This window comes from Lithobates pipiens, unplaced genomic scaffold (assembly GCF_037356315.1).
Source record: "Lithobates pipiens isolate NorthernLeopardFrog02 unplaced genomic scaffold, aLitPip1_a1.2 Scaffold_16, whole genome shotgun sequence".
NCBI lineage: Eukaryota > Metazoa > Chordata > Amphibia > Anura > Ranidae > Lithobates > Lithobates pipiens.
The window spans coordinates 473,716,987-473,736,098 of NW_027507748.1; the positions used below are offsets into that span (position 1 = coordinate 473,716,987).

The 19,112-nt window shown below is 44.0% G+C and overlaps 1 protein-coding gene across 1 annotated transcript in view; it reads right to left on the reverse strand.

The window, feature by feature from the left end:
- The window catches only part of GGACT (gamma-glutamylamine cyclotransferase), a 42,365-nt gene extending 26,760 nt beyond the window's left edge, over positions 1–15,605 (reverse strand). Inside the window, exon 1 of the mRNA XM_077482962.1 lies at positions 15,461–15,605. The gene's annotated coding sequence lies outside the window, so the exon portion shown is untranslated. The remainder of the gene's footprint in view (positions 1–15,460) is intronic.
- Positions 15,606–19,112: the final 3,507 nt, after the last annotated feature.

The following is a 19,112-nucleotide window of genomic DNA, read 5'->3' on the forward strand; positions in this document are numbered from 1 at the left end:
TCTAATACAGACCATTAAATAAGAAAAAAAATATATGTTCTCTGTTACTAGAATTCTAAAAAAGGACTGGTAGAAACCGTGACACTCCCAGATACATATGTACAATGAATCACTAAAACAAACAGATCGGTATCCACTTTGTAACTAGAAATCAGCAAAATGTTAACAATGTTTCTAAGTAATTATCTGCAAAGTATTGAACGGCTTTATCTTAGAAACATAAAAAAAAAATATAGGGAACTTAGTCAAGTAATTGCCAGACCATTGTTCCTAATTTTTACTGACAGTCTCTGTACCAGCTGATTGGAGAAAAGATAATGTAGCACCAGTATTTTAAAAAAGGGCCAAAATACATCCCTGGGAATTACAGACCAGTTAGCCTAACATCAATAGTATGTGAGCTCTTGGATGGGAAGATAAGGGACTATATACAAGATTTTAGAAATGAAAACCGTATCATTAGCGGTAATGTGGAAACCTTGCAAGTAGATCTGAACAAATTAATGGGGTGGGCAACTACATGGCAAATGAGGTTTCATGTGGAAAAATGTAAAATAATGCATTTGGGTGTCAAAAATATTAATGCAATCTACTCACTGGGGGAGAACCACTGGAGAAATCAAGGATGAAAAAAGGCCTGGGGGTCCCAGTAGATGATAGGTTCAGCAGTGGCATGCAATGCCAAACTGCAACTAACAAAGCAAAAAGAATAATGGCATGCATTAAAAAGGGGATTAACTCAAGAGATAAAGCGGTAATTCTCCCACTCTACAAGACTCTGGTCCAGCCACACCTGGAGTATGCTGTCCAGTTCTGGGCATAAGTCCTGAGGAAGGATGTGCTGGAAATGAAGCGAGTGCAGAGAAGGGCATCAAAACTACTAAAGGGACTATTAGTTATGAAAGGTTACGTGCACTGAACTTGTTCTCTCTGGAGAAGAGACGCTTGAGAGGGGATACAATTTCAATGATTTACAAATGCCATACTGGTGACCCCACAATAGGGATACAACTTTTCTGTGAAAGAGAGTTTAATAAGACATGTAGCCACTCATTAAAATTTAGAAGAAAATAGGTTTAACCTTAAACAGCATAGGGGGTTCTTTACTGTAAGAGCGGCAAGGATGTGGAATTCCCTTCCACAGGCAGTGGTCTCAGCGGGGAGTTTCAAGAAACTATTAGATAAGCACCTGAACGACCACAACATACAGGGATATACAATGTAATACTGACATAAAAGCACACACACAGGTTGGACTTGATGGACCTTGTATCGTTTTCAACCTCACCTACTATGTAACCATAGCCAGCCGCTGGTTATGGAGAAAGCTTAGTCCCCACGTTCCCGGCCTGTATGTCTATGGAGTCGTGCTCCATAGACTTATATAGCAGGATGTAGGACCGCCCCCACTTCCTCCCCACTGCATCTGATTGACAGCAGCAAGAGCCAATGGGTATGTTGCTGCTCGAATGCTGTGTGAAGAGGAAGTAAGGGGAGAAAAGATGCAGACATGCACAGCGCTGATCTCTTCTCTCCTCTCTTCCCTTTCACACAGGGAAAGGGGGGGGGGGGCACAGGGACACTGACATTTTGTTTTACCTTAATGCAAACAATGCATTAAAGGTATAAAAAACATTTTTAGGTTTAGTAACACTTTAATGCAATCTGTCATGAGAGAAGCATGGAGGTTGCCACTGATGTTCCTCTTCTTTTGAAAATGCTATTTGCCCAGATGTCATGCATGCCCTCTTGTATCAATACATTGATTCCCTGACCAAGAACAAGTATGGAAATGAGGATTTCTAACTTTCCTGACCTCCATACTTGTTTGAAGCCTGTGGATATCTGGAGGAGGAAATCAGAAGTGGAAGCTCCTGCATTTCTCCCATGACACCTTTTTATGAACACAAACCTAATCCTACGTTGTCAACATATATCAGTTACCTTGAGGTACATATATACGTTTACCTGGTTTGCATACATTCAAACAAAACCAATCTCATATACATATATTTCCTGATCTAATGGGCTGAGAGCCTGGTTCCACCCTCTTCTGCCCCATAAGCCTTGATATTAGTCAGTGAGGCCACCAACCATAGTAATGGACCATTTAGTGAGCATTATCAGGTCAGTGGGGTTGGAGCCAGGCTTCCAACTCATCATTCCAGGAAATGTGTATATCAGGCCCTCCCCGAAATGTTTTCATTCAAAGTAAACCTTGAGTAACTACTGCTGACTGTGCAGGACTGAGTGTTTTACACTTCAAGTTCTTTTTGTTCTTTTTTTTGTAATCTATAAGGTGGACATTCTTCCTGCTGATTATCAGTAGTGGAATAGTGCCCATCTCCCAATGACCAGTAGTGTAAGAGGCCCCTTCTCTCAATCACCAACAATCTAAGGGGGTCCTCCTCCTCTACTGTGTACAATGTAAATGGGCATTTCAAAGACCACCATACTAAGGGGGACTCGTCTTTACTAACTGATTATGTAAATTAGCTTTTACTGACCACCAGTTTAAGAAGAGACTTTACTGACCACCAATAAAAGAGAATGCTACAGTTTTCAATATCCACATTTCTTTTCTGGCCTTTATTATTTTTTATTTCATTTCATTAGTATGATTTAACAGAATTGTCAAATAGAAAAGGTTTCAAAATATGCAAAGTATGCCACATTCTTTCATGTATTTTTATAGTTTAACTTGCTGTTCACACTGATGTAGTGTAGCTGTAGATATTATAATAATAAATATTGTCAGGGATTCCCTTAGACTTGAACATTAGCACAAGGATTCCTGAATGTTGAAGGATACATTGACCTTTGTAAACGTGTTATACAAGTTAGGCTAGAGCTGCATGTTTCTGGCTAAAGTAAGAATCACAATTTTTTTGCTTAGGATGCAGATCACTATTCTCGTGGTGTAACATCATCTTTTATATTATACAAAATCATTTTTTGGGGGTTCTAAGTAATTTTCTAGCAGAAAATGATTTTAACGTGTAAGCAACAAGTGTCAGAAACAGGTTTAGTCTTTAAATGGTTAAACTAACCTCATTTACAGACCAAAGTTCATTCCTTTGATCTAAAAGAGCTAAAGTATACTTTGTTTAGTTATCTCCCAGCGCTGACAATGTTGATAAACATTTGCTTGCTTTTTTTTTTTTTTTTTTTACAGCTCTGAGTGAGTAGAGAACATGAATGAATTGTGTAAATGCTGGATAGAGATTGAGAGGAGGGTTGAATCGAGATCGCAATTCTTTTAAAAATTAGTCGTGCAGCTCTAATTTAGGATGTAACATGTTCAGCAACCTCCCCCTATAGCCTTGATCCCACTCTCCATGACAGCGGACAGGGGATCCTTTCCCCACACCTGCGGTCAGATTTCAAAAACATCACATCTGTGTGGGGCTTCTTTCGTACAGCTGTGTCATTCATTCACATGAATCTGAACTGCGAGGGCACTGGTTAGCACTCTTGTAGTCCAATAACACTTCCTATAGCTTTTAAATAGAAAGCTGATACAGCGGTACAGACAGAGACTGTAGTAAGTGTTTGCAGGATCCTGACATTGCACCCATGATCCACTAATCTGAGAAAAAAAAATTAGCTTTTTTTTTGTCCCTGCAAAAACAAGGTGAGCTTGGTGTACTTTTAACCACATGCCGACCAGCCACCGCAGTTGTACTGCGGCAGAAGGGTACGGCTTGACGAAATTACGTTATGTAACGTCGCTTCGCCCTGTGGCCACTAGGGGCTCCCATGATCGTCACTGAGACACGGAGAACCCGGAATTGTGTGTGTAAACACATAGTTTCTGGTTCTCTGCTCATAAAGAGTATGAACAGCAATCTGTTTTCTTTCCCTGCACAGTCCCATCCCCCTTCAGTTAGAACAGAAACTAGGACACACTTAACCCCTTCACTGCCCCCTAGTGTTAATCCCTTCAATGCGAGTGACATTTTTACAGTAATCAATGCTTTTTTAATTGCACTGATCGTTGTATTAATGCCTATGGTCCCAAAAATATGTCAAAATTGTCCGACGTGTCCGCCATAATACCGCAAGCATGATAAAAATCACAGATCGCTGCCATTACTAGTAAAAAAAAAAATCTATAAATCTATCCCCTATTTTGTAGACACTATAACTTTTGCGCAAACCAATTAATATACGTGTATTGTGATTTTTTTATTTATTTATTTTTTTTACCAAAAATATGTAGAAGAATACATATCAGCCTAAACTGAGGAAAAAAATGTTTTTTATATATTTCTGGGCTTTTTTTTCAAAATTGTCCCTTTTTGTTTATAGCGCAAAAAATAAAAATCGCAGAGGTGATCAAATGCCACCAAAAGAAAGCTCTATTTGTGGGAAAAAAAGAACGCCAATTTTGTTTGGGTGCAACGTCCTACAACCGTGCAATTGTCGGTTAAAGTGACGCAGTGGCAAATCGCAAAAAAGTGCTCTGGTCAGGAAGGGGGTAGAAGCGGTTAAAAAGGCTGACCTAATGTGTAAGCATCACAGTTAATCTGTGTTTAAAGGGGATCCTCAGTTCCCTTCCCAAAAAATTTAAAGTTAGCAACTACAATTGTCAGTGCCCACCAGTGACAACTTATCAGTGCAGCCTCATCAGTGAAGGAAAAAAATCACCTGTTTGCAAAATTGTATAACAAATTATGAAAAAAATATGTTTTTGTTTCTTTAGGAAGAAATAAAAAAAACAGTGCTGATTAAATACCACCAAATAAAGCACTATTTGTGTGAAAATAAATTATAAAAATGTAATTTGGGTACAGTGTTGCATGTCCGCGGAATTGTCAAAGTGTGAAAGCAGAGGCGGCTCTCTAATTAGGCAAGTTAGGTGGGGGCCTCATGGCCGCATAGTTTGCTTAACCACTTAAAAACCGGCCCATAGCCGAATGACGGCTACAGGGCGGTTGTTTAACTCTGGGAGGGCGTCATATGACGTCCTCCCAGAATTCCGCTCTCGCGCGCCCCCTGGGGCGCGCACTCGAGAGCGTCCGTGACCGCCGGGTCCACAGGACCCGGCGCATCACGGATCACGGTAAACGGCCGCTCATCGCGGCCGTTTACCACGTGATCGCTCCGTCAAATGACGGAGTGATCACTTGTAAACAAACCGGCGTCATCTTATGACGCCGGTTCCTCCCTCCCCCTCTCTGTACCGATCGGTACAGCGGAGGGGGAAGAGATCGGTGTTAGCAGCGATGTGGGCTGCATCTGCAGTGCCCACATCGCTGCTCACCGAAAATTAACCCCTCAATTCCCTGCCATTACTCTGCATTACTCTGCATTACTCTAAAATACTGTGCAATACTCTAAAATACTATGCAATACTCTAAAATACTATGCAATACTCTGCATTACTGTGCAATACTCTGCAATACTCTGCATTACTCTGCAATACTCTGCAATACTCTGCATTACTCTGCAATACTCTGCATTACTCTGCAATACTCTGCATTACTCTGCATTACTGTGCAATACTCTGCATCACTCTGCATTACTGTGCAATACTCTGCATCACTCTGCATCACTCTGCATCACTCTGCATCACTCTGCATCACTTTGCATTACTTTGCATTACTTTGCATTACTCTGCATCACTCTGTAATACTCTGCAACACTCTGCAACACCCGCCAATACCTTGCAACACTCTGCAATGCTCTGCAACACCTGCCAATACCCTGCAACACTCTGCAATGCTCTGCAACACCCCGCCAATACCCTGCAACACTCTGCAATGCTCTGCAACACCCCGCCAATACCCTGCAACACTCTGCAATGCTCTGCAAAACCCGCCAATACCCTGCAACACTCTGCAATGCTCTGCAACACCTGCCAATACCCTGCAACACTCTGCAATGCTCTGCAACACCCGCCAATACCCTGCAACACTCTGCAATGCTCTGCAACACCCGCCAATACCCTGCAACACTCTGCAATGCTCTGCAACACCCGCCAATATCCTGCAATGCTCTGCAATGCAATACTCTGCAACGCCATACTCTGAGATACCCAGCCATAGTCGGTGATACCCTGCAATACCCAGCCATAGACATCCCCAGCCCCCTCCCGCCACCCTCCGGTGCTTCTACCGACTCGCCAATACGATCAAAGCCAGAATCTTTTTTTTTTTTTTTTTGCAGGCTTCCCAGCTTAGAGGTGAGATGTGGGGTCTTATTGACCCCATATCTCACTGTAAAGAGGACCTGTCATGCCATATTCCTATTACAAGGGATGTTTACATTTATTGTAATAGGAATAAAAGTGATCAAAAAATTTATTTTTGGGGAAAAAAATGTCAAACTAAAATAAATAAAGTAAAATGAACAATATTTTTTTTTTTTTTTTTTTTTTTTTTAAAGCGCCCCTGTCCCCATGTGCTCGCATGCAGAAGCGAACGCATACGTAAGTCCCGCCCACATATGAAAACGGAGTTCAAACCACACATGTGAGGTATCGCTGCGAACGTTAGAGTGAGAGCAATAATTCTAGCCCTAGACCTCCTCTGTAACTCAAAACATATAACCAGTAAAAAAAAAAATGTAATCGTCGCCTATGGGGATTTTTAAGTAGCGACGCTTGGCGCCATTTCACGAGCGTGTGCAATTTTGAAGAGTGACATGTTAGGTATCTATTTACTCAGCATAACTTCATTTTTCACATTATGCAAAAATTGGGCTAACTTTACTGTGTTTTTTTTTTTTTTAAGCACAAAACTGTTTTTTTTTCCAAAAAAAAGCATTCGAAAAATTGCTGCGCAAATACCGTGGGAGATAAAAAGTTGCAATGACCACCATTGTATTCTCCAGGGTATTTGCTAAAAAAACATATATAATGTTTTGGGATTCTATGTAATTTTTTAGCAAATAAATGATGATTTTTACATGTAGGAGAGAAATGTCAGAATTGTCCTGGGTGCTCCAGAACGCCTGATGGCGCTCCCTGCATGTTGGGCCTCTGTATGTGGCCAGGCTGTATAAAAGTCTCACACATGTGGTATCGCCGTACTCAGGAGTAATAGCAGAATGTGTTTTGGGGTGTAATTTGGGATATGCATATGCTGTGTGTAAGAAATAAACTGATAATATGACAATTTTGTGAAAAAAAAAAAAGTAAAAAAAATCTTGATTTTGCAAAGAATTGTGGGAAAAAATGACAATTTCAAAAAACTCACCATGCCTCTTACTAAATACCTTGGAATGTGTTCTTTCCAAAAAGGGGTCATTTGGGGGGTATTTGTACTTTTCTGGCATGTTAGGGTCTCAAGAAATGAGATAGGCCGTCAGTACTTCAGGTGTGACCAATTTTCAGATATTGGCACCATAGCTTGTGGACTCTATAACTTTCACAAAGACCAAATAATATCCACCAATTTGTACTTATTTTTACCAAAGATATGTAGTAGTATAAATTTTGGCCAAAATGTATGAAGAAAAAATTACTAATCTGCTAAATTTTATAACAGAAACAAAGAAAAATTCCTTTCTTTACAGAATTTTCTGTATTTTTTCTTTTATAGCACAAAAAATAAAAAACCCAGCGGTGATTAAATACCACCAAAAGAAAGCTCCATTTGTGTGAAAAAAAGGACAAAAATTTCATATAGGTCCAGTGTTGCATGACTGAGTAATTGTCATTCAAAATGTGAGAGCACCGAAAGCTGAAAATTGGTCTGGTTATTAAGGGTGTTTAAGTGCCCAGTGGTCAAGTGGTTAAAGAGCCACCTCTGGCTATCGTCATGAATTAGTCCTAGTAAAGTCAGCGGAGCTTTTGTGCCCACCTCGTTCAGTGTAAAGTCACTCCTCCTCTCTGCTCTGTAACACCACGCCCCACCAGAGCACTGCCCAGTCTCCATTACTTTCATTAAAACTCCACCGGAGTGGAGACACACACAGAGACTGACAAATGCCCTGCCCCGCTCCACCCAGCCAGCAAATCCTGCCCGTCTCTTGAGCCAATATCTTATGCAAGGGCACAGGGGTGTGCATGTGACTGGGGGGTTGTGCATGTGACTGGGGGGTTGTGCATGTGATTAGGGGGTTGTGCATGTGACCTGGGGAGTGTGCATGTGACTGGGAGGTATATGTGCATGTGCCTGCGGGTGCATGTGCCTTGTGTTTACAGTCAGGTCTGTTCAGTCTTCTGCCAGTGTCCCAGTGTGCCTGCCCATGATTGACAACCCGGGTCCACCTGACCTGACTCCACCCCACCCTCATCCCCGGCCATCCAGGGCTCCACTGGGGTGGTCAAGAGGTCCCAGCTCAGTCCAGTGCTGATCCTCAGCCATGGTGGGCGAGGCGCTCTTCATTCTGCGCCAGCACTGCTTATGATTGGCTTCTCTGTAGCTATCTCCCACAAGGAGCTCTTCCACTATGGGGAGTCTGGGGGCACCTAATACTGCCTAACTTGGATGATGAGACCACCGAGGTGGTGAAATTTTGCACAGCCCCTTTGCTTCTATGAGGTCAAGTTCAAGGAAATCTATGTTAGTACAGCACTCAGAGAGACGGAGCACTAACACCACACCAGCACTGAGAGTAGCAAAGCACTGACACCAGCACTGAGAGACAGGGAGCACTGACACCAGCGCTGAGAGACACGGAGCACTGAGAGACACGGAGCACTGACACGAGCACTGAGAGAAATGGAGCACCGACACCAGCACTGAGAAAGACAGAGCACTGACACCACCACTGAGAGAAATGGAGCACTGACACCAGCACTGAGAAAGACAGAGCACTGACACCAGCACTGAGAGAAAAAGAGCACTGACACCAGCACTGAGGGAAACAGAGCACTGACACCAGCACTGAGAGAAACAGAGCACGGACACCAGCACTGAGAGAAACAGAGCACTGACACCAACACAGAGAGACAAAGCACTGACAGCAGCACTGAGAGAGACAGAGCAATGGCACCACCACTGAGAGAGACAGAGCAATGACACCAGCACTGAGAGAAACAAAACACTGATACCAGCACTGAGAGAAAGCACTGACACCAGCACTAAAAGAGACAGATCACTGACACCACACCAGGACGGAGAGAGACAGAGCACACTGACACCAGCACTGAGAGAGACAAAGCACTGACACCAGCACTGAGAGAAACAGAGCACTGACACCAGCACTGAGAGAAACAAAGCACTGACACCAGCACTGAGAGTGAGCACTGACACCAGCACTGAGAGAAACAAAGCACTGACACCAACACAGAGAGACAAAGCACTGACACCAGCACTGAGAGAGACAGAGCAATGACACCACCACTGAGAGAGACAGAGCAATGACACCACCACTGAGAGAGACAGAGCAATGACACCAGCACTGAGAGAAACAAAGCACTGACACCAACACAGAGAGACAAAGCACTGACACCAGCACTGAGAGAGACAGAGCAATGACACCACCACTGAGAGAGACAGAGCAATGGCACCACCACTGAGAGAGACAGAGCACTGACACCAGCACTGAGAAAGACAGAGCACTGACACCAGCACTGAGAGAAAAAGAGCACTGACACCAGCACTGAGAGAAAAAGAGCACTGACACCAACACTGAGAGAAATGGAGCACCGACACCAGCACTGAGAAAGACAGAGCACTGACACCACCACTGAGAGAAATGGAGCACTAACACCAGCACTGAGAAAGACAGAGCACTGACACCAACACTGAGAGAAAAAGAGCACTGACACCAGCACTGAGAGAAACAGAGCACTGACACCAGCACTGAGAGAAACAGAGCACTGACACCAGCACTGAGAGAAACAAAGCACTGACACCAACACAGAGAGACAAAGCACTGACAGCAGCACTGAGAGAGACAGAGCAATGGCACCACCACTGAGAGAGACAGAGCAATGACACCAGCACTGAGAGAAATGAAGCACTGACACCAGCACTGAGAGAAACAAAACACTGATACCAGCACTGAGAGAAACACAGCACTGACACCACCACTAAAAGAGACAGATCACTGACACCACACCAGCACTGAGAGAGACAAAGCACTGACACCAGCACTGAGAGAAACAAAGCACTGACACCAGCACTGAGAGAGAGCACTGACACCACCACTGAGAGAGAGCACTGACACCAGCACTGAGAGAGACGGAGCACTGACACCAGCACTGAGAGAGACAGAGCAATGACACCACCACTGAGAGAGACAGAACAATGACACCAGCACTGAGAGAAACAAAGCACTGACACCAACACAGAGACAAAGCACTGACACCAGCACTGAGAGAAATGGAGCACTGACACCAGCACTGAGAAAGACAGAGCACTGACACCAGCACTGAGAGAAAAAGAGCACTGACACCAGCACTGAGAGAAACAGAGCACTGACACCAGCACTGAGAGAAACAGAGCACTGACACCAGCACTGAGAGAAACAGAGCACTGACACCAGCACTGAGAGAAACAGAGCACTGACACCAACACTGAGAGAGAGCACTGACACCAACACCGAGAGACAAAGCACTGACACCAGCACTGAGAGAGACAGAGCAATGACACCACCACTGAGAGAGACAGAGCAATGACACCAGCACTGAGAGAAACAAAGCACTGACACCAACACAGAGACAAAGCACTGACACCAGCACTGAGAGAGACAGAGCAATGATACCAGCACTGAGAGAAACAAAGCACTGACACCAGCACTGAGAGAAACAAAGCACTGATACCAGCACTGAGAGAAACAAAGCACTGATACCAGCACTGAGAGAAACAAAGCACTAATACCAGCACTAAAAGAGACATAGCACTGACACCACACCAGCACTGAGAGAGACAGAGCACACTGACACCAGCACTGAGAGAGACAAAGCACTGACACCAGCACTGATAGACAGCACTGACACCAGCTTCAAGAGACAGAGCACTGACACCAGCACTGAGAGAAACAGAGCACTGACACCAGCATTGAGAGAAACAAAGCACTGACACCAACACTGAGAGAGAAAAAGCAATGACACCAGCACTGAGAGAAATGGAGCTCTGACACCAGCACTGAGAGAAACAAAGCACTGACACCAGCACTGTGAGAAACAAAGCACTGACACCAGCACTGAGAGAGAGAGCACTGACACCACCACTGAGAGAGACAGAGCAATGACACCAGCACTGAGAGAAACAAAGCACTGACACCAACACAGAGAGACAAAGCACTGACACCAGAACTGAGAGAGACAGAGCAATGACACCACCACTGAGAGACACAGAGCACTGAGAGAAATGGAGCACTGACACCAGCACTGAGAGAAACAAAGCACTGATACCAGCACTGAGAGAAACAAAGCACTGACACCAGCACTAAAAGAGACAGAGCACTGACACCACACCAGCACGGAGAGAGAGCACACTGACACCAGCACTGAGAGAGACAAAGCACTGACACCAGCACTGATAGAGAGAGAGCACTGACACCAGCTTCGAGAGAGACAGAGCACTGACACCAGCTTCGAGAGAGACAGAGCACTGACACCAGCACTGAGAGAGACAGAGCACTGACACCAGCACTGAGAGAGACAGAGCACTGACACCAGCACTGAGAGAGACAGAGCACTGACACCAGCACTGAGAGAAACAAAGCACTGACACCAACACTGAGAGAGAAAAAGCACTGACACCAGCACTGAGAGAGACGGAGCAATGACACCACCACTGAGAGAAATGGAGCTCTGACACCAGCACTGAGAGAAACAAAGCACTGACACCAGCACTGAGAGAAACAAAGCACTGACACCAGCACTGAGAGAGAGCACTGACACCACCACTGAGAGAGACAGAGCAATGGCACCACCACTGAGAGAGACAGAGCACTGACACCAGCACTGAGAGAAATGGAGCACTGACACCAGCACTGAGAAACAAAGCACTGATACCAGCACTGAGAGAAACAAAGCACTGACACCAGCACTGATAGAGAGCACTGACACCAGCTTCGAGAGAGACAGAGCACTGACACAAGCTTCAAGAGAGACAGAGCACTGACACCAGTTTCGAGAGAGACAGAGCACTGACACCAGCTTCGAGAGAAACAGAGCACTGACACCAGCACTGAGAGAAACAAAGCACTGACACCAACACTGAGAGAAAAAGCACTGACACCAGCACTGAGAGACAGAGCACTGACACCACCACTGAGAGAAATGGAGCACTGACACCAGCACTGAGAGAAACAAAGCACTGATACCAGCACTGAGAGAAACAAAGCACTGACACCAGCACTGAGAGAGAGCACTGACACCACACCAGCACGGAGAGAGACAGAGCACTGACACCAGCACTGATGGAGACAGAGTACTGACACCAGCTTCGAGAGAGACAGAGCACTAACACCAGCTTCGAGAGAGACAGAGCACTGATGCCAGCACTGAGAGAAACGGAGCACTGATGCCAGCACTGAGAGAGACAGAGCACACTGACACCAGCAATAAGAGAGACAGAGCACACTGACACCAGCAATAAGAGAGACAGAGCACACTGACACCAGCAATGAGAGAGACAGAGCACACTGACACCAGCAATGAGAGAGACAGAGCACACTGACACCAGCAATGAGAGAGACAGAGCACACTGACACCAGCAATGAGAGAGACAGAGCACACTGACACCAGCAATGAGAGAGACAGAGCACACTGACACCAGCAATGAGAGAGACAGAGCACACTGACACCAGCAATAAGAGAGACAGAGCACACTGACACCAGCACTGAGAGAAACAAAGTATTGACATCAGAGCTGGGAGCGTGCCAGCACTGACAACAGCTTTGAAATAGAGGACGGACACTGATGCCAGTACTCTTAAAGAGGAAGTAAACCCTGATGAGTTTACTTCCTCTTTTTTTCCCTGCAAAGGTAAAGCATAATGGACTACTACAGTGCTCGACAAAACCCGGTCGCCAGGTCGCATTGGCGACTAGAATCAGCGACCTTGCGCCTGGGGCAGCATAGCTGGGGGTATCCCGTCTCCGTGGACCCCCCCCCCGCACGATCGCGTCGGGCCACGCGATCGCGTCGGGCCGCGCCGCAGGCGGCCGGTAATTGAGCCCCCGGCTTTGAGGCCTTCTGTGATCCTATGGTTCCTTCTGGAATCTGGCGCCCTCTTGTGGTGGCCGTTGGAATTACAACCAACAATGCTAATGGGCCAGTCTTTCTCCATCCCTTTACTTAGAACACCTAAACAAAACAAAAAAAAAATATATATATATATATATTATATTTATTTATATATATATATATATATATATTTTTTTTTTTTTATTATTTATTCTAACACCCTAGAGAGTAAAATGGTGGTCGTTGCAATACTGTCTGTCACACCATATTTGCACAAAGGACTTACAAGCGCACTTTTTTTGGGGAAAAAATTTTTATTTAATAAAAAAAAAAAGACAACAGTAAAGTTAGCCCAATTTTTTTTTTTTTTATATTGTGAAAGATAATGTTACGCCGAGTAAATCGATACCCAACATGTCACGCTTCAAAATTGCGCCCGCTCATGGAATGGCGACAAACTTTTACCCTTTAAAATCTCCATAGGCGACGTTTAAAAAATTCTTCAGGTTGCACGTTTTGAGTTACAGAGGAGGTCTGGGGCTAGAATTATTGCTCTTACTCTACCGATCGCAGCAATACCTCACATGTGTGGTTTGAACACCGCTTTCATATATGCGTTCGCTTCTGCACGCAAGCTTGGCAAGACAGGGCGCATTTAAAACAATTTTTTTTTCTTATTTTAACTTTTATTTTTATTTTTTTCACTGTTCTTTTAAAAAAAAAAAAATGTGTGTCACTTTTATTCCTATTACAAGGAATGTAAAAATCCCTTGTAATAGAAAAAAGCATGACAGGTCCTCTTTTATATATGATATCTGGGGTCAGAGAGACCTCACATCTCATATTTACACTAAAATGTAATTTAAAAATGTCCCTCTAAGAGCTATGGGCAATGACTTGGAGACAGGTGGGGGGCTGGGGGCTATCTTCCCCTCACTCGTCTCCATGTCAGGCCAGGGACAGGTCCAGATCGCCGTCACGGACCCGGCTCCTAACTTTTTTAGCTGGCTCCTAGATTCCAAGCAAATTTGTCAACGCCTGGACTACTATGCATCGCATAGTAGCCCATTATGTGTCACTTACCTGACACAGGAGCCAGCGAAGTCACGCTGTCCCCTGTAGTCCGCCGCATCCATCTTGCTGGTGGCGTCTCGCAGCTCCGCCGCTGTCATTCGGCGAAGCCGTGATGACATCACTCCCGCGCATGCGCACGGGAGTCGACAAATGTGGCAGCTCCATTTTTGGAACTGCCGCGTTCAGTGCGCCTGCGCGCCGCTGTCTACGGCGCATGCGCCGTAGACAGTGGTTTCCGTTTTCGGGCAAATATCTCCTAAACCATATAGGTTTAGGAGATATTGCTTGGACCTACAGGTAAGCCTTAATCTAGGCTTACCTGTAGGTCAAAGTGGTTTTTAAGGGATTACAACCACTTTAATATATGCAATACACTTTTATGAATTATTTTTTCCCTTATGGATGTGAGTGGGGCCTCATGTCTAAGTTATTTCTAAGGCCTCACAAAGCCTGGAGCCACTTCTGTGTGACAGCGCTGAAATCTGAAAATTGGCCTGGGCAGGAAGGGGGTGAAAGTGCCCAGTAAGCAAGTGGTTGGGCACCGTAGTTTGCCGCCATTCCACGGTCAGATGCAATTTTAAAGATTGAAATGTAAGGTATCTATTTACTCTGTGTAATTTTATTCATCAAAGTGTTTTTTCCCCAAAAAATTGCAATGGAAAAAACAATGTGCAGCTACCATGTGACGTAAAACAATGCAACACCCACCATTTTATTCTATAGGGTCTCTGCTAAAAAAAAAAATATAGATGGTTTGGGGGTTCCAAGTCATTTTCTACCAAAAAAAAAAAGATTTTTACATGTAGGAGCGGAATGTCAGAATTGGCCCGGATGGAAAGTAGTTCTTTAAAAACGGATCACACAGTGAACCTAGCAACCTCTGTTTTGTTGCTACAAAAAGAAAAAACAATATGCTGACAGTCATGGTTATTTCCAGGAGAGAGCTGACAAAATGTAATAGTCTGGACCTACCTATATGTAGGATTCGTTTTGATAATAAGCCTGCCTGGAGCAGTACAAGGCTACAGTGATTTCTGGAGGAGCTCGGGGATAATGCAGACTCCATAGAGGAGTGTTTGCCTGGAAGGAGGCATGTACATGGATGAGGCACAGCAGCAGCTGCTGACAAGAAGCTGTACAGTGTGAGCTCTGCCCTCCTCTGTACAGGGTACAGAACACAGAGGTCACCTCCTGCCAGCTTCCCTATTTATATGCCATGCTCCTTTCATCCTGGAACACTTTAGCCTGTGATTAGAATGTTCTAGGACTTTCCTACTGAACACACTCACCACGTTCACAGATCAGATGAGAAGCCGTCCACAATAGGAAATATGTGAGCCCAGCACTCCTTCCTCTTCTCCTTCTCTTGCCCTGTACAGCCACACCCCCATCACATGACATGCTCTGCCTGCCCAGGGATCAGAGCCCTGTACTGGTGAGCTATTCATTCATGTTCCTTAGTAACTCATTTACTACCACCTATGGCACACTGAGCTGTGAAGACAATGGGGTTGTTTTACTAAAGGCAAATCTACTGTGCACTGTAAAGCTTCACTTTGCAAAGAATACCCAATCACATGCAAGAAAAAATAAAAACCTGCCTTTACAGTGGGGAAAATAACGATTTGATCCTCTGCAGATTTTGTAAGTTTGCCGACTTACAAAGAAATGAAGGGTCTATAATTTTTTTATAATCGGTGTATTTTAAATGATAGAGACAGAATATCAACCAAAATTCAACAAAAAAAAACTCATGATACAAATGTTATTAATTGAGTTGCAGTTCAGTGAGTAAAATAAATATTTTTTTGAAACAATTAGATTTTATTAAAGAAATAGCCAGTTACAATCAAATATAGCAATACATAACAAGCGCAAATACAATTGCCTGTGTGTACCATAGGGTAACAATAGCGTTACAGACTCAAACTCATACTTTTAGTCCTCTTGTTTGCATATAAACAGATTGACAGAAGATCCCTATTAGACTAATAAAATAAATATTTGATCCTCAAGCAAAACGTGCCTTATTACTTGGTGGAGAAACCCTTGTTGGCAAGAACAGAGATAAACGTTTCTTGAAGTTGATGATCGGGTTTGCACACATCTCAGGAGAGATTTTGGTCCACTCTTCTTTATAGATCTTCTCTAATCCTTAAGGTTGCTTGACTGTCGCTTGGCAACTCAGTTTCAGCTCCCTCCATACATTTTCTAGGCCTCTCCATGACCTTAATGTGCTTCTTCTTGAGCCATTATTTTGTTGCCTTAGCGATATGTTTTGGGTCATGCTGGAAGACCTATCGATGACCCATCTCCCATCTGATCAATACAATTTTATCCGATCCTTCTCTGAATCATTTAGATGCACATTGGTATGACTGTATACGTGCCTTCTTGAGGAGGGGGACTCGTCATGTTTGAAAGGAAGAACATTTCTGACTATGACCCTAAGAACACCATCCCTACAGTCATGCATGGAGGTGGAAACATTATACTTTTTGGGGTTGTTTCTCTGTGAAAGGTACAGACCGACTTTGCCACATTGAGGGGCCAATGGATGGGGCCATGTATTGTAAAATCTTAGATGAGAATTTTCTTCACTCAGGCAGAACACAAAAGATGGGTCGTGGATGGTTCTTCCAGCATGACAATGACCCAAAACATACTGCCAAGGCAACAAAGGAGTGGCTCATCATGAAGAAGCACATTAAGGTCATAGAGTGGCCTAGTCAGTCTCCAGACCTTAATCCTAGAGAAAATGTAAGGAGGGAGCTGAAACTTTGAGTTGCCAAGAGAAAGCCAGGAAACAATTAGGATATAGAGAAGATCTGTAAAAAAGAGTGGACCAAAAGCCCTCCTGAGATGTGTGCAAACCTGGTCACCAACTAAAAAGAAACATCTTACCTTTGTGCTTGCCAACAAGGGTTTCTTCACCAAGTATTAAGTCATGTTTTTCTTGGGGATCAAATACTTATTTTACTTTACTTTACTCAATTGCAACTCAATTTATACCATTTGTATCATGTGTTTTTTTTTTTTTCTGTATTTTTGGTTGATATTCTGTCTCTATCTTTTAAAATACACCTATGATAAAAATGATAGACCCTTCATTTCTTTGTAAGTGGGAAAAATTACAAAATCTGCAGGGGATCAAATAATTATTTTCCCCACTGTATACATTATTGGATCATTATCATCAGAGCTTCCCCTCCTAGATCTAGAGCAACTGCACTTGCAGTGCACAGTATAATTTGCCTTTAGTAAATCAATGCCAATGTGACCCAATCACACGATCACGCAATTACCTGTTAACCCCTTCCTGACCAGCTGAAGTTATACTGCGGCAGGATGTATGTCGGTTCTTTAAGATGCTTTTGCAGGTGCGCACTCGCAGCGTGCCCCCGGAGTTGATGCACTTAATGACATAGCGAGAACAGGGATCTGTGTGTAAACACACAAATCCCGGCTTTCTCAAGGGAGAGGAGACAGATTGTGTGCACCTATTAAGTAGGAACACCGATCAGTTTCCTCCCCTAGTCAGTCCTATCCCCCCCACAGTTAGAACACACCTAGAACCTCAAGTGGTTAAAGTAACGCAGTGTTGCATTGCAAAAAATGGCCTGGTCATAAATGGGGGTAAATCTGGAGCGGAAGTGGTTAAATAGAAGTCTGTTCTGCCCTTACAATGTGCTTATCTCTCACTTACCTAGTCCATGCCGGCTTTGAATCTTCACCTCTCAGTTAAAAATCTTACAAAATGCATTCTAACTCCATCCCTTCCTGTAGCATCATGTGACCTTCTAGGAACTTCATATCCCAGTGCCTTACTGCATCACAAATTAGGGCACATTTTATCACTGTGGCGCACACCTCCCTCTTTTTTTATTTCTACCCATGTTACTACTTTCTTTAACCGCTTGCCGACCGTGCTATAGCCAAATGATGGCTACAGCATGGCTCAATAACTCTGGGAAGGTGTGCATTGACATCCTCCAAGAATCGCGTGCCCCCTTGGGCGCTTACTCAGGAATATCTGTGACTGCTGGGTCCGGAGGACCCGGTGCATCATGGTAAATGGCTGCTGAAGTGGCCATTTACCATGAGATCGCTCCGTCAAATGACAATGTCACGTCCGGTTCCTCTCCCCTCTCTGTACCGATCAGTACAAAGAGGGGAGAGATCAGGTGCAGCAGCGCTGTGGGCAGGATGTGTAGTACCCACAGCGCTGATATGTGATAACTCCAGCACTCATCCAGCCATCCATCCTAATCAATACTCAGCCATCCATCCTCATACATGCTCAGCCATCCACCCTCGTCAATACTCAGCCATCCATCCATACTTGGCAATACTCAGCCATACATCCATCCATCAATACACAGCAATACTCACCCATCCTTCCATACTCAGCAATACTCATCAATCCATCCATACTCTGCAATACTCATCCATGCTCAGCCATCCATCCATGCTCAGCCATCCATCCTCAGCAATTCTCAGCCATTAATCCATACTCCGCGATACTCAGCTGTCCATCCATACTCAGCAAGTTTTCATCCATCTATACTCAGCCATCCTCATACCTCCATCCATACTCAGCAATACTAACCCATTCATACTAAGCAATACTCATCCATCCATACTCGGCAATATTCATCATGCCTATTACTAAATACCTTGGAATGTCTGCTTTCCAAAAAGGAGTAATTTGGGGGTTATTTGTACTTCCCTGGCTTGTTAGGGTCTGAAGAAATGAGATTGTCAGTACATCAGGTGTGATCAATTTTCAGCGATTGGCACCATAGCTTGTGGACTCTAACTTTCAAAAAAACCAAATAATGTACACCAATTTGAGTTACTTTTACCAAAAGATATGTAGCAGTATAAATTATGGCCAAAATTTATGAAGAAAATTTTTCAAAAATTTATAACCGAAACAAA